This window comes from Labeo rohita, chromosome 21 (genome assembly GCF_022985175.1).
Source record: "Labeo rohita strain BAU-BD-2019 chromosome 21, IGBB_LRoh.1.0, whole genome shotgun sequence".
Taxonomy (NCBI): domain Eukaryota; kingdom Metazoa; phylum Chordata; class Actinopteri; order Cypriniformes; family Cyprinidae; genus Labeo; species Labeo rohita.
This window is the reverse complement of record NC_066889.1, coordinates 22,869,319-22,881,818: the sequence shown is the minus strand read 5'-3', so window position 1 is coordinate 22,881,818 and position 12,500 is coordinate 22,869,319. Positions and strand designations below refer to the sequence as shown.

At 33.1% G+C, this 12,500-nt stretch overlaps 1 long non-coding RNA gene across 1 annotated transcript in view; it reads right to left on the bottom strand.

Moving 5' to 3' along the window:
• Positions 1-3,015: 3,015 nt before the first annotated feature.
• Positions 3,016-12,500, bottom strand: part of LOC127152061 (uncharacterized) — a 19,907-nt gene continuing 10,422 nt past the window's right edge. Inside the window, exons 5-7 of the long non-coding RNA XR_007825026.1 lie at positions 12,436-12,500; positions 8,169-8,326; positions 3,016-3,154 (exon numbers count right to left, since the gene is read on the bottom strand). The exon at positions 12,436-12,500 is cut by the window's right edge and continues 110 nt beyond it. This is a non-coding gene — a long non-coding RNA (uncharacterized LOC127152061). The remainder of the gene's footprint in view (positions 3,155-8,168; positions 8,327-12,435) is intronic.

The following is a 12,500-nucleotide window of genomic DNA, read 5'->3' as shown; positions in this document are numbered from 1 at the left end:
AGGAGGCATGAGAGACGCTGTCGGGGAGAGCCGGGGCCTGGAGACATGCAGCCAGACAGAGCAGAAAACAGCGGGCAGAAAACAGCAGGCGAAAAAAGGCCTTTTGTCCCCGTCCCGCTATTAATCTGAAGACTGTAGAGAAATCCCAAAGGGATTAAATGTGTTACTCCTAAAGCTTTTTTGCTCTTGCCGGTCTGCCTGCAAATTAAAAGATGGGGAGGGGGGAATAGTGAAGAGGGAGGGACTGTTAATTGCTCGCCAATCGATAATTCTATAATTACTTTGTGACAAATGGCTGGCTTGCCGTGCTGGAGCCGGTGAGGGAAGGGAGGCTTCAGGTGTAGAGGGGGGGTTGGGTACGACCAGGAACGGAAATATTTGCTTTTGTGCCTGCGAGCGCAGTCACTCTGGGCATTGTGACATGGAATTTGTGTCAGGTTTAAACAAGAAGCCAAAGTCTCCGGGGAGCTTCTGTCTGGGGCTTCAGCGAAAGTGAAAAGGGAGAGAACGGCAGCAGGCCTGCATCCCTGATCAAATCACACGCTGAAATTCATTCACAACGAGAGTTTAAAAGGAGTGGTTTACGCAAAAATGAAAACTGTGTCATCATTTACTCACCCGCATGACGCTCCAAACCTGTAGGATTTTTTCAAAGAGCTCTGCTGCGCTTCCCCATGCAATTAGTCTCCACTGGAACTGAGGTTTGCAAACTTCAAAGACGAAGCGCTATAGAGAAGTATCATAAAATTGGTCCACATCACACAAACCCTATATTTCCCTATAGGTCTTCTGAAGTCATATGAACAGTCTGAAAATGAAACAACAGCAGGGAGTATATGAGATTCTGACAGAAATGCCCAAAAATGCATAATTAAGCTAAAGTTAAAAATATTTAAAGAAACCATTTGGATGTATGTGATTCATAATAAATATTTAATGGGTTATTTGATAAATACATTTAAAATTCATAAAACGTGTGAATATGCTGCATTATTTTATTGCTATTTATTATTATGAATAAAAACCAGCGTATATATTTTAGTAATTTTGTTGTGTGATTTTGTCATTTTTAGTAGTTTTTTTTTTGTTTGTTTTTTTAGTAGATTAAACTAAACTAAATTAAAATGTAAAATGTTGCCTTGACAAATGAAATAAAAAGTTTTCATATTTTCTTTCAGTTTGTTTTATTAGAATTTTTTTATGGTTTTACTTTCAGTTTAAGTTTTAGTTAACCATAATAACCCTAATATGTTGTTTACATGTATGTAAAATAGAATATACTACAGATGTTTAAAATTTAAATATATTGTTTTTATACACTTAACTTTAAAAGTATTTTAAAACTGATTTTAAAAAAATTTAATTCTGGAAAAATTATTTATAAACTACTGGTAGAATTTAAATTTAAATTTTAAATTTAGATTTAAGATTTAATTTTTTTTGTTTTATGTACTTAACATTAAAAGTAAAGTATTTTAAAACAGAATTTTTTATTTTTATTTTAAAACAGATTTAAAAAAGAATTGCATTAAAGTTAAATCTGGAAAAATAATTTATAAACTACTGGTAGAATTTAAATTAAAATTTTACATTTAGATTTTAGATTTAAATGTATTGTTTTATGTATTTTAAAACTGATTTAAAAAAAGAATTGCATTAAAGTTAAATCTGGAAAAATTATTTATAAATTACGGGTAGAATTTAAATAATTTTAAATTCAGATTTTAGATTTAAATGTATTGTTTTTATGTACTTAACATTAAAAGTGTTTTAAAACTGATATTAAAAAAAGAACTGCATTAAAGCTAAATCTGTAAAAAAAAAAAAAAAAAAAAAAAAAAAAAAAAAAATTATAAACTACTAGACTATTTAAGATTTAAATGTATTGTTTTTATGTACTTTATTAAAAATGTTTTAAAACTGATTTGAAAAATGCATTAAAGCTAAATCCAGACAAATTACTGGTAGAATTTAAATTTTACATTTAGGTTTAAGATTTTAAAATACTGTCTGATGTACTTAACACTACTGATGAACTACTGGTAAAATTTAAATTTAGATTTAAGATTTAAATGCATTGTTTTTACTTAACATTAAAGGTATTTTAAAACTTAGCTTGCATTTAAGCTAAATCTGGAGGGAAAAATATAGCGCAGTTTTATTTTACATCCAGGGCCTATATTTTTGTGACAAATCACCTTTGGTTTCTTTGACACCAAATCCATTTTATTACTTGTCACTATTAACCTTGAAGCAATTAGATTTATTTACCTCCCCTTCAAACCGGACACCGACCTTTGCCCATTGTTACCAAACCCCTGTGCATATTTTTATCCTTGCCTTTTTCCTTTCAGTGTTACATTTGCATTACAACAGCACAGAACCAGAATATTTTCAATACGAAGCCATTTAACTGAATGCAAACCCTGATTTGCATTCCTTCAGCTGACTCTTATGCATCTCTTATGTTTCTCAGCAGGTGAAAGAGCTTTTGTGTGTCTAAAATCATCTCAATTTCAGAGTCGCTGGTGGACTATTCTTTAGAAAGAGCCCGAAAACAAGAAAAGACGTCAAATGCACGATGCCAGCGTGGGCCAATTGATCCTGGGCTTCTACAGACTGTTCAGACGCCCCCCGCCCTCACAGTGCTGTTTTATTTAGCGCTACTGCCGAGTCTGTGTGTTTGCGCTTAAGTATCACAGGGAACTAATGAAGTGCGGTGGGAGGCAGCCGCACACACTGTGGCATAATAAAGCCAGGCATGGACCACCGATCTCCTGACTGCCGGAGAGCAGTGCTCTACTTGTCATTTAGTGCAAACCCTTTCTGGAATATATTAGCCATATTCTTACTGCTCAGACAGCAACACAATCCTCCCACAGATTCTGAGGCAACGAATGTACATTTTGAGACACTGGATGTTTTTTTGCACAAATTAATCAATAACATGTGGTTATGTTAATATGTTGTGTATGGGATAGTATTTTAAAGAAATAGTTCACCCAAAAATTTTAATTGGCAAAAAATGTACTCACCCTCATCCTCAGTCCATCCAAAAATCAGAACAGATTTTAAGAAACTCAGCATTACATCACTCGCTCACCAACAGATCCTTTGCGGTGAATGGGTGCCGTCAGAATGGGAGTCTAAACAGCTGATAAAAACATCACAACGATGCAAAACGCAACTTCAGTCCATCAGTTAACATTTTGTGAAACACAATGCATTAAGAACCGGGGGGTGAAAACTTTTGAAATTTTAAGATCAGGGTAAATTCAACTTATTTTCTCTTCTGGGAAACATGTAAGTATCTTCTGCAGCTTACGAAGGGCAGTACTAAATAAAAAAAAATATGATATTTAGGCAAAATAAGGAAAATGTACACATTTTCATTCTGTTCAAAAGTTTTCACCTCTTCACCTCCAGTTTTTGGCTCTTAAAGCATCATTTCTCTTTCTGAAGCATCAGTGAATGTTTGAACCTTCTGTAATAGTTGCATATGAGTCCCTCAGTTGTCCTCAATGAGAAAAGATGGATCTCAAAATCATACAGTCATTGTTGGAAAGGGTTTAAATACACAAAAAATGCTGAAAAACCAAAGAATTTGAGAGACTTTAAGGATTTTTCTGAAGAACAGCAGGCAGTTTAACTGTTCAGGACAAACAAGGGACTCATGAACAAATATCACTAAACAAAACACAGCTGTGGATCATTCAGGTAACAAAATATTAAGAATCAGAACAGGGTTATTTTTATAAATTCAGCGATTATTTTGTCTTGTGAACTACATATCTTTTATTTGAAATATCTTATTCAAGTCAGTACTAAATAAAAAATAACATGCATTTTGTATAATCCCTCTTATTTTGGTAAAATTATTAACATTTTGCAGATTCCACAAGGTGTGTGTAAACTTTTGACCATTTAATGATTTGTATTACACATTTAAAGATACAATTCCAGCCTTTCTATGACAAAACATCATGTTTTGTCTTTGTAATTATTTGTGAAATTTACTAGCAGATTCTAAGAGCAAATGGTTTCAAAGTAAATCCTACACTAGTGAATGAGCTTTCAAGACAGAAGTTGGGAGAGAACATCTTGTGCAATACTAGCAGCTCTGTGGCCTAAACCCGAAACAAAGGACCTGCAGTATTAATAGAAAAGTTTACAGCGGTCATTTCAAAGCCTTAAGGATGTGGAAATGTTGAAATGAAGGAAGTAACAGTATCGGGAAACTGCAAAAGGTTATTTGAGGGCAGTAGGTTGTGTGCTTAGTGTAGCAATGATCAAAGACTCTCTACCAGTGATTCCAGTGGCTGAAACCATCTCGTGAAGCAAAGAGGCCAGCGCTGTAGCTGCCGGCTGGCTCTTGATGGATACTGATTAGTGTGAGAGTAAACACTTCCACACTGCTAGCGTGATCCCTTTGTATCAAACCTAAGATGGAATGATTATCTTCAATTTTTCACCACTCCTTTGATGCTAAATTGCGCCACCTTTGGTTCCTTCTATCCGATTATTGGACATTACTGTATCTTGCCTGTCGTGGCTCCTTTGAAACGTCTTGGTTTGTGTGACATCTTTAGAACTCAAACTCGCATCTGCACATGCATTTTTCTAGCCCTGTTCTTTTTTTACACACAAGTTTTTTTGTTTGTTTTTTTTTGTCAAAGTTGCTCTTGAATAAATTGGTTCTGGCTCAACTTGTTAAAGCGAGCAAGCTGATAAAGTAGTGATTTTGTTTCTTGCTGAACAAGAGACTAAACATCCTTACAAGTTCCTTGTCTGCCTGAATTAATTGCTGCATTTACATTAGAATACAGTGTATGAGAAGTCTAGTTAAAAACTAAGTAATCAAGAAGTGGAGGTGTTGGGGGTAAATGGTGAATGGCTAAGGGGTTGCTTTCCAAAGCAAAATCTAATTCAGTTAAATTTTGAACATATTACTACTTTATATCTTAGCGAAGATTGCAAAGTGAGCAGATTTATGTACACAAATTTAATTGGGAAAGATACAGTGGGGTCCAGAAGTGTGAGAACACTAGTTAAATGTTTTCTGGTGTGTTTTTAATTTAATAGGATAACAGGTTAAACTGAAAATGTAACATTTCAGAATCCCTTTGTATATTCTACAATATTCTTGGTAAACACAGATGATCATGTTATCCAGCATAATTTGAAAATGATTCAAACAGCAATAAATAAATAAATGAATGATCACACTGTTTATTCAAACAGTGTGAAAATCTAAATACTGCTAAAACACCTTTAAAAAATAAAAATGGAAATATTTCTTCAAATTATGCAGTATATTGTGCCCTATTTTTACAGATTTTTTTAGAGTGTGACCTAAAAAAAAAGTGTAGTCTTAAATATATTTTGAAAGGAAACGGGGGTGGGGGGTGTGTTCTAACTTTAGACAGTTATACACTGTTATCGGCATATTTTGAGTACATTCGTCTCCTGTCGTCTCTGAGAGGATATGCGCTGTTAAATTTGCACCATTTTTTTACTTTCGCTTTCTGTATAGCGAATTGACTGAAGTTTAGACGTTCAGCGGCATAACTAATGTGCAAAGTTTTCATGTTTCTTGTGTGATATCCATTGACTCGTCTTCATGGTTTAAAACAGAAATATTTCCAATATTGCAACGTAACCACAAACCCACATGCGTATGTATCTTAAATGTGGGGAGACATGAAAGAGGAATCAACTCGGTATGCCGCGCTGTCTGAAACGCGTCTCTTCTTCTTATTGTGCTTTTAAATAGCTTGAATGTGTAAATTGGCAAATTAATCTGCAAATAACATGCCGAACAGTGGAGTCTGGACCTGGGTCATACTATCTCTAATAGTATCTCTAAGCCCTAATAGATTATATGACAGAATTGTTACTTCATATCAATCGCATAAAACGAAAGTACAGAATAATTAGAACAATCATTTACGCACAATAAAAAATCATATCTATACAAATTTTCCCCAGAACATTCTCGCGACCCAATAGAAATTCTTCCACGGCTCGTTAGTGGGTCACGGCCCGGTGGTTGGGGACCTCAGTATTAAAGGATTAGTTCACTTCCAGAACAAAAATTTACAGATAATTTACTCACCCCCTTGTCGTCCAGGATGTTCATGTCTTTCTCTCATCAGTCATAAAGAAATAGTTTTTTTGAGGACAACATTTGAGGATTTCTCTCCATATAGTGGACTTCAATGGTGCCCCTGAGTTTGAACTTCCAAAATGTAGTTTAAATGCAGCTTCAAAGGGCTCTAAACAATCCCAGCCGAGGAATAAAGGTCTTATCTAGCAAAACGATCTGTTATTTTCTAAAAATAAACTGCCAATTTATATACTTTTTAACCTCAAATACTCTTGTCTAGCTGCGTGAACTCCATGTGTTCCCGCTCATTCCAGTTAGGGTAGGCCGAAAAACTCCCATCTCATTTTCTTCTCCAACTTTAAAACCGTCCTACATTACTTTGTAAACACTGGGTCAGTACTTCTGCAGCGATGTAGGATGATTTTGAAGAGATGGGATTTTTTCGACATACCCTAACTGTTCTGAACTGGAAAACACAGAGTTCACGAAGAGCTAGACAAGACGAGCATTTGAGGTTAAAAAGTATATAAATTTTCATTTTTTAGAAAGAAACCAATCGTTTCGCTAGATAAGATTCTTCTTCCCTTCTTCGAGCCCTTTGAAGCTGCATTTAAACTGCATTTTGGAAGTTCAAACTCAGAGGCACCATAGAAGTCCACGAACATCTTGGATGACAAGAGGGTAAATAAATTATCTGTAAATGTTTGTTCTGGAAGTAAACTTCTCCTTTAAGAACACAGACCTCTTCTATGTCAAAAGATCAAGGGAAATTCGGTTTCTCATGTCATGACCTCTTTAATTAGATTCCGAATGTCAGATTTGAGAGAATCCGGTCTCAGGCTTTTGGACGCCACTATATATATCCAGTCTTTCTGCTCATTTCAAGAAACTTACTTTGGTTCCGAGCATCAGTCATTGACCTTTACACTGTATAGGTCAATATTCCATGCACAGCTTAACGAGAGGTTGCGGATGACCCAGCTCATTAATGTCAAAAGTCTATTCACTTTCCTTCTTAGAAAACATAATGAAAAGCAAACGATGTCTGAAATAACATCTGCCTCCCTTAATGCACCAGAACATACTCAAAGACCTCAAAATCGCACAAACCCAACAACCTCAGCACTGACTGTACATGCAGTATATTTAGAAACGTATGCAAATCAACCTTATCTTCCCCTACCTGGTGTCTTTTCTCTCGCTCTCTAAATGTAATGTACAGATCTGAGTTTCCTATGAAGTTTTAATTGGAGCTCCGAAAGCTTCTTAGTTGCCGCTCTGCAATACATCTATGGTGCAACTAATTACTTTTCCGAGCCGCCGTAATCCCCAAGACAGCATTTCTAAAGATATTTATGACCTTTTTGAACACAAAGTGTTAGGTCACAGTGCCACGGACAGGTATCATCGAAATATTCAACATCCTGGAATTAATTGAGGAAGAAAGCGAGGTGTTTGGGAGGCTTACTGAAACACGAGCGCGAAAAGTCGAGGGCGGCAACACCCGGCATCTCTCGACAGAGCGGTCCTTTGTGCTGTACAATTTCCATTTCCTCATTTATCTTTTGGATACATCTTGCAGACTGACATGACATTAATGAGCAAAAAATTCTCTAAAACTAATTTGAGCCTCAAAGTTATGGGGGGTTTTATGCTAGATTTAGATAATGATGGAAAACCGGTTTTGAGTGGCACATCAAACTTCCCCTGGCTCATTTGTGCTCAGATCAGCACAGAACTCTCATTAAATGGCTTGCGCGCTGCAGACCGGAGTCTTTCATTGGCACGGGCGACCAGCAGACAGCCTGGAAAATAGCTGCTCAGAAACTGAGCGAGTGTTGAATTCTGGCAATACTTACTGTCTGAGTCACTCTCTTTAACGCTGGAGATGATACGCTTTGCTCTGACACAAATAATGTGGCTGGATTCACGATGGCGTGAATAAAGAAAGCCTCTTATTGAGGTTTCAATTCATTTACAAAGTATTCGAATTTTCTGCTCGCCCTGATTCGACATCATCAAACACGGCCAGTTAATGTGGACCAAAGCCATTGCAAAGTACCTCATCAGCTTTTGATGAAAGTAAGCAGTCATTTAACAGACAAGGACAATCCCGCCGGATCATTCCAAGCTGAGATCGAACCGGCGACTCGTGTTCAGCAGTGCTGATTTGCTGATGGCACCACAAAGATGCAAACACTCCCAAACTCTTCAGATGAGCTGTGATATGAAAGACAAAAGAGACATTTTTAACATGCATATAAGGTTTGGGATAAAGTTTTTTGTTTTTGGAAAGAAAAAAGAATAAATTCCATTTTAAAATATAACAAAATAGAAAACCATTTTTTGTAATTATTTTAATTTTTTAATTAATTAACATTGCTTTTTTGTATTTTTGATTACAAATTTTAAAAAAATTAAAAATATATATATATAATCACCCATATTGACCCCAAACTTTGAAATAGTAGTGTACATTTCATGTTTAGATAGTTAACATCAAAACTATTGTTGGGTCAAACTAAAATTAAAACTGAAACTAAACTTTATTTTCATATGTCAAATATTTTTAAAAGAAAATTAAAAATAATATTATTACAAAATTCTAATATACATTAGAAAAAGGAAATTAATTTAACATTATAAATTCTATTATAAAATGACTTACATTTATAAAATGTTCATGATATTATATATTTTTATTTTTCATTTTAAAAGAACCACCACTGAGTAAAATAGAAGTAAAATAGAATAATCAAGGTTATTATCTAATTAAAAGTAAGAATTAATGTAAATTATTTTCATTTGCATGTACCAGTATAAAAATACTTATAATAAACAGCAATATTATCTTATAATATTAATATTTTTTATAGTAATAAAAGTAGTCCTTACTTCAAATAAAATAAATGTTAACTAAAATATTATGTTACCTTACTTAATATTAAAAAACACAATAAAAATAAAAATAAACTATATTAAAAAATCAGCTAGTTGCCACATTACTCATTTTAATTTAGTTTAAATTGTACTAAAAATCACACTAAAATAATTGTACTAAAATAAATAACACTGAAATAAAAAGGAATAAAAATATTAAAAAATATTTTTTTAAAAATGTACTAAACAGAAGTATTAAAAATGACAAAAAAAAACCAACAAAAAATATTAAAACATTATAATGGAAAGACAAAATAAAAATAAAAACTAACTGGAACACAAAAGATGCTATTTTGAAGTATTTCTTAACTGTTTCTGTTCGTTTTTATTTTTATTTTTTCAGAAATTTCCATATAAGAAATTCATAGTGGTAAATAATCACAGTTTATTTTTTTATTTTATATTTATTTTTTTATTTAATTTTTGCTAAATATCTACATATAACCATAAATATTAGCCCTATATATGTTACCTAACACCTAAACCTAAAATAAAAATCTCAATTAACTAAACATTTTACATCAATTACAATTAATGAATGAGTATTTTTATTTTGTTTATTTTTTTTGTAAATCTGACTCATGATCGCTGTTGTATGTGATTTTCCCCTCTCAACGATCTTCTCCTGTCACTATATATGCACAAGTATTTACTTTACGTTTTTACTGGCCATTCACACAGAACACGTCTTTGCGTCAAAAAATACAGAAGTTGCCACGCCAACCCGCTACTGTAAACAAAAGCTCACAACACTTGCCCCGTCTCCGTGGTTTTCTGATTGGTCCACTGTTTTGGAACTGATATTGATGAGCGGCACTGCGTGTTAAAGTTTAAATTCTGTTAATCTGACACAACATGGTGTCTTAAACGTCCCACTCACGTTTGAGACGTATCCGTATAGCACCGATTACACACATGGTAGTATGTCTTCAAAGGGAAAGTATCAATGGGATTTAAAAACTGAAATAACCGCAAAGGGAAAATTACATTGGTTCAGATTTCGGTTTAGATGTTGTTTGCCAAAAAAAAAAAAAAAAAAAAAAAACAGGGGCCACAGGTGGGCAACTTTCAGGAAAGGAGGCGGATTCTGTTCAGAGCAACTGGGACAATGTGGCACGACCGGCAAGGAACTGAGCTCAGAGCAGCTCGTTCAATATGTAACGCAGTCATGGGAACCATAGCGAGCTAAGTCTCTGGGCGCAAGGTGGCATCTCAGAGGGTCCGAAAGCAGATGGATGGGGGGGTGGGGTGTGTGGGGAGGCCTGGCAGACAGACAGAGAGCTCAGGCTGTCACACACGCAGAGCTAAGTGACAGCCACCAGCGTGCAGGACCAATTGCTACAATATGGCACCTTGGCCCGGGCCATCACGGGCAGCCTGGCAGGCCGTTCATCTCTAAGGAGATGTACAGCGAGACAGAATGGTGCTTTCTTCTCCAGCTTTCCCTTTGCACAACAAATTCCTCGTAAATGCAATACTACTTGGCTCTAACTTCAACCTCCATTATCTGCTGCAGAGATTGACCACTTGTGTATCCTGTACACTCCCTCACCCAATAAGCAGCTTTAATTATGTTGAGCGAACAAAAGAAAACTACAACAGATGTTTGTGTTGTGCAGCAGGGGGGTCTGAATGAGAGTAGGAAATCTCTCGAAAACAAACACAAATTACATAAAATGTACTCAAAAATAATATATTTTTAATGAGCTTAATTCAATTTGGGAAAATTGCTCAATGCAATTAAATTAGGCTGTTTGAACAACAAAAAAGAAGTTTAGTCTTGTTGTTAGAATATTTGGCATGGCAAATGTTTAATATAGTTTTTTTTTCTTAGGTTTTTGCCAAAATTTGGCTGCTAACATATAATAAAGAACAAAAAAAAAAAAAAAAGAAAGCATATTTTATTTACTGTACCAAACAACATTAATAAAAGGACAGTTGACATTAAAAACTTTAGAATTTGCATACATATGGTTATGACCACGAAATGTTATATGTAAATGTTATTATGTATGTATATGTAACATCTGTTATATTACCATTATATATATATATATATATATAATATATATATATATATATATATATATATATATATATATATATATATACATACATAATTTTATAATATATAATAAACAACAGACATGTTACAAGATAATATTAAAATGATTTAATAATATAATTTAATAAAATATTTTACTCCAGAGTAAAAATGTTACATATAACGTTACATATACACACATATATACATATACATATATATATATATATATATATATATATATTTATCATCTATTATTATTATTATTATTATTATTATTGTTGTTGTTGTTGTTGTTGTTGTTAGAATAAACAGCTACTTTCTAATGAAGAAAGGTAGTTTTTTATCTTACAATATTTTATGCATATAATATTTTATTATAATAATTTATATATGCCTTTAATATGATTTTAAAAATAATATTAACAATAATTTACACACCATTATTAGTAATATATATTACTACTACTAATAATAATAATAAATAATATTTTATATATCTATATCTACCTATCTGTCTATATATATATTATATATATATATATACACACATATACATATATATATATATAATATAAAAGAGTAAATAGCTACTTTGTAATGAAGAAAGCTAGCTTTTTATATTGTTATAATAATTTTTTTCATATATATATATATATATATATATATATATATATATATAGTAGTATTAGTATAATTATTTTAAGTATTATTATAATATAAAAGAGTAATATTATGTTATAATATTTTATTATATTTTGTAAGAGTAAACAACTACGTTAATGACATTTTTTGTAGTGTACTATGGCAAAAAAAAATAATTCTTATTAGTCTAGTAATAAATTGCAATATATATTTTAAATAGTACAGTATTTCAATTTCATTGTGTTTTACTTATTTCAATTTTAGTTGTTTTAAATACAAAAAACACAATTTTGTGCAAAAATACTGCAATTAATCACTGTAAACAAAAAAAAATAAATTAGGGGATCATTAAAAAAAAATTATCTTTTTTTTTTTACATAAAGCATTTCAACTGCATGGTAGTATCTGTTGCACCTATTTAAAAATTTTATATATTTTTTTTATACTTTTTTTTTTTTTTTTGATATATTATGGCATCTACCAGCAGGAGCTAACAGGGTCCCCTTGTGTCATGGCAATGCATATAAAAGTACAGTATATACAAACATCAAATCAACACCATATGTTTAATGGTTTCTGAGGCCTTGAAGATGGCATGAACACTGGCAGAGTGCTATTCTAATGATTAATTGTGGGCAGGTGGGGTCTTAGTGGCACTATGCTGTTGCGTCTGTTTATTCACCCTCTGCTTTCAACCAACCTCATCCACTCCAGCACGTCATTCGTTAAATTTACAGCCGTCCACAGAGCAGCTATGCTAATGAG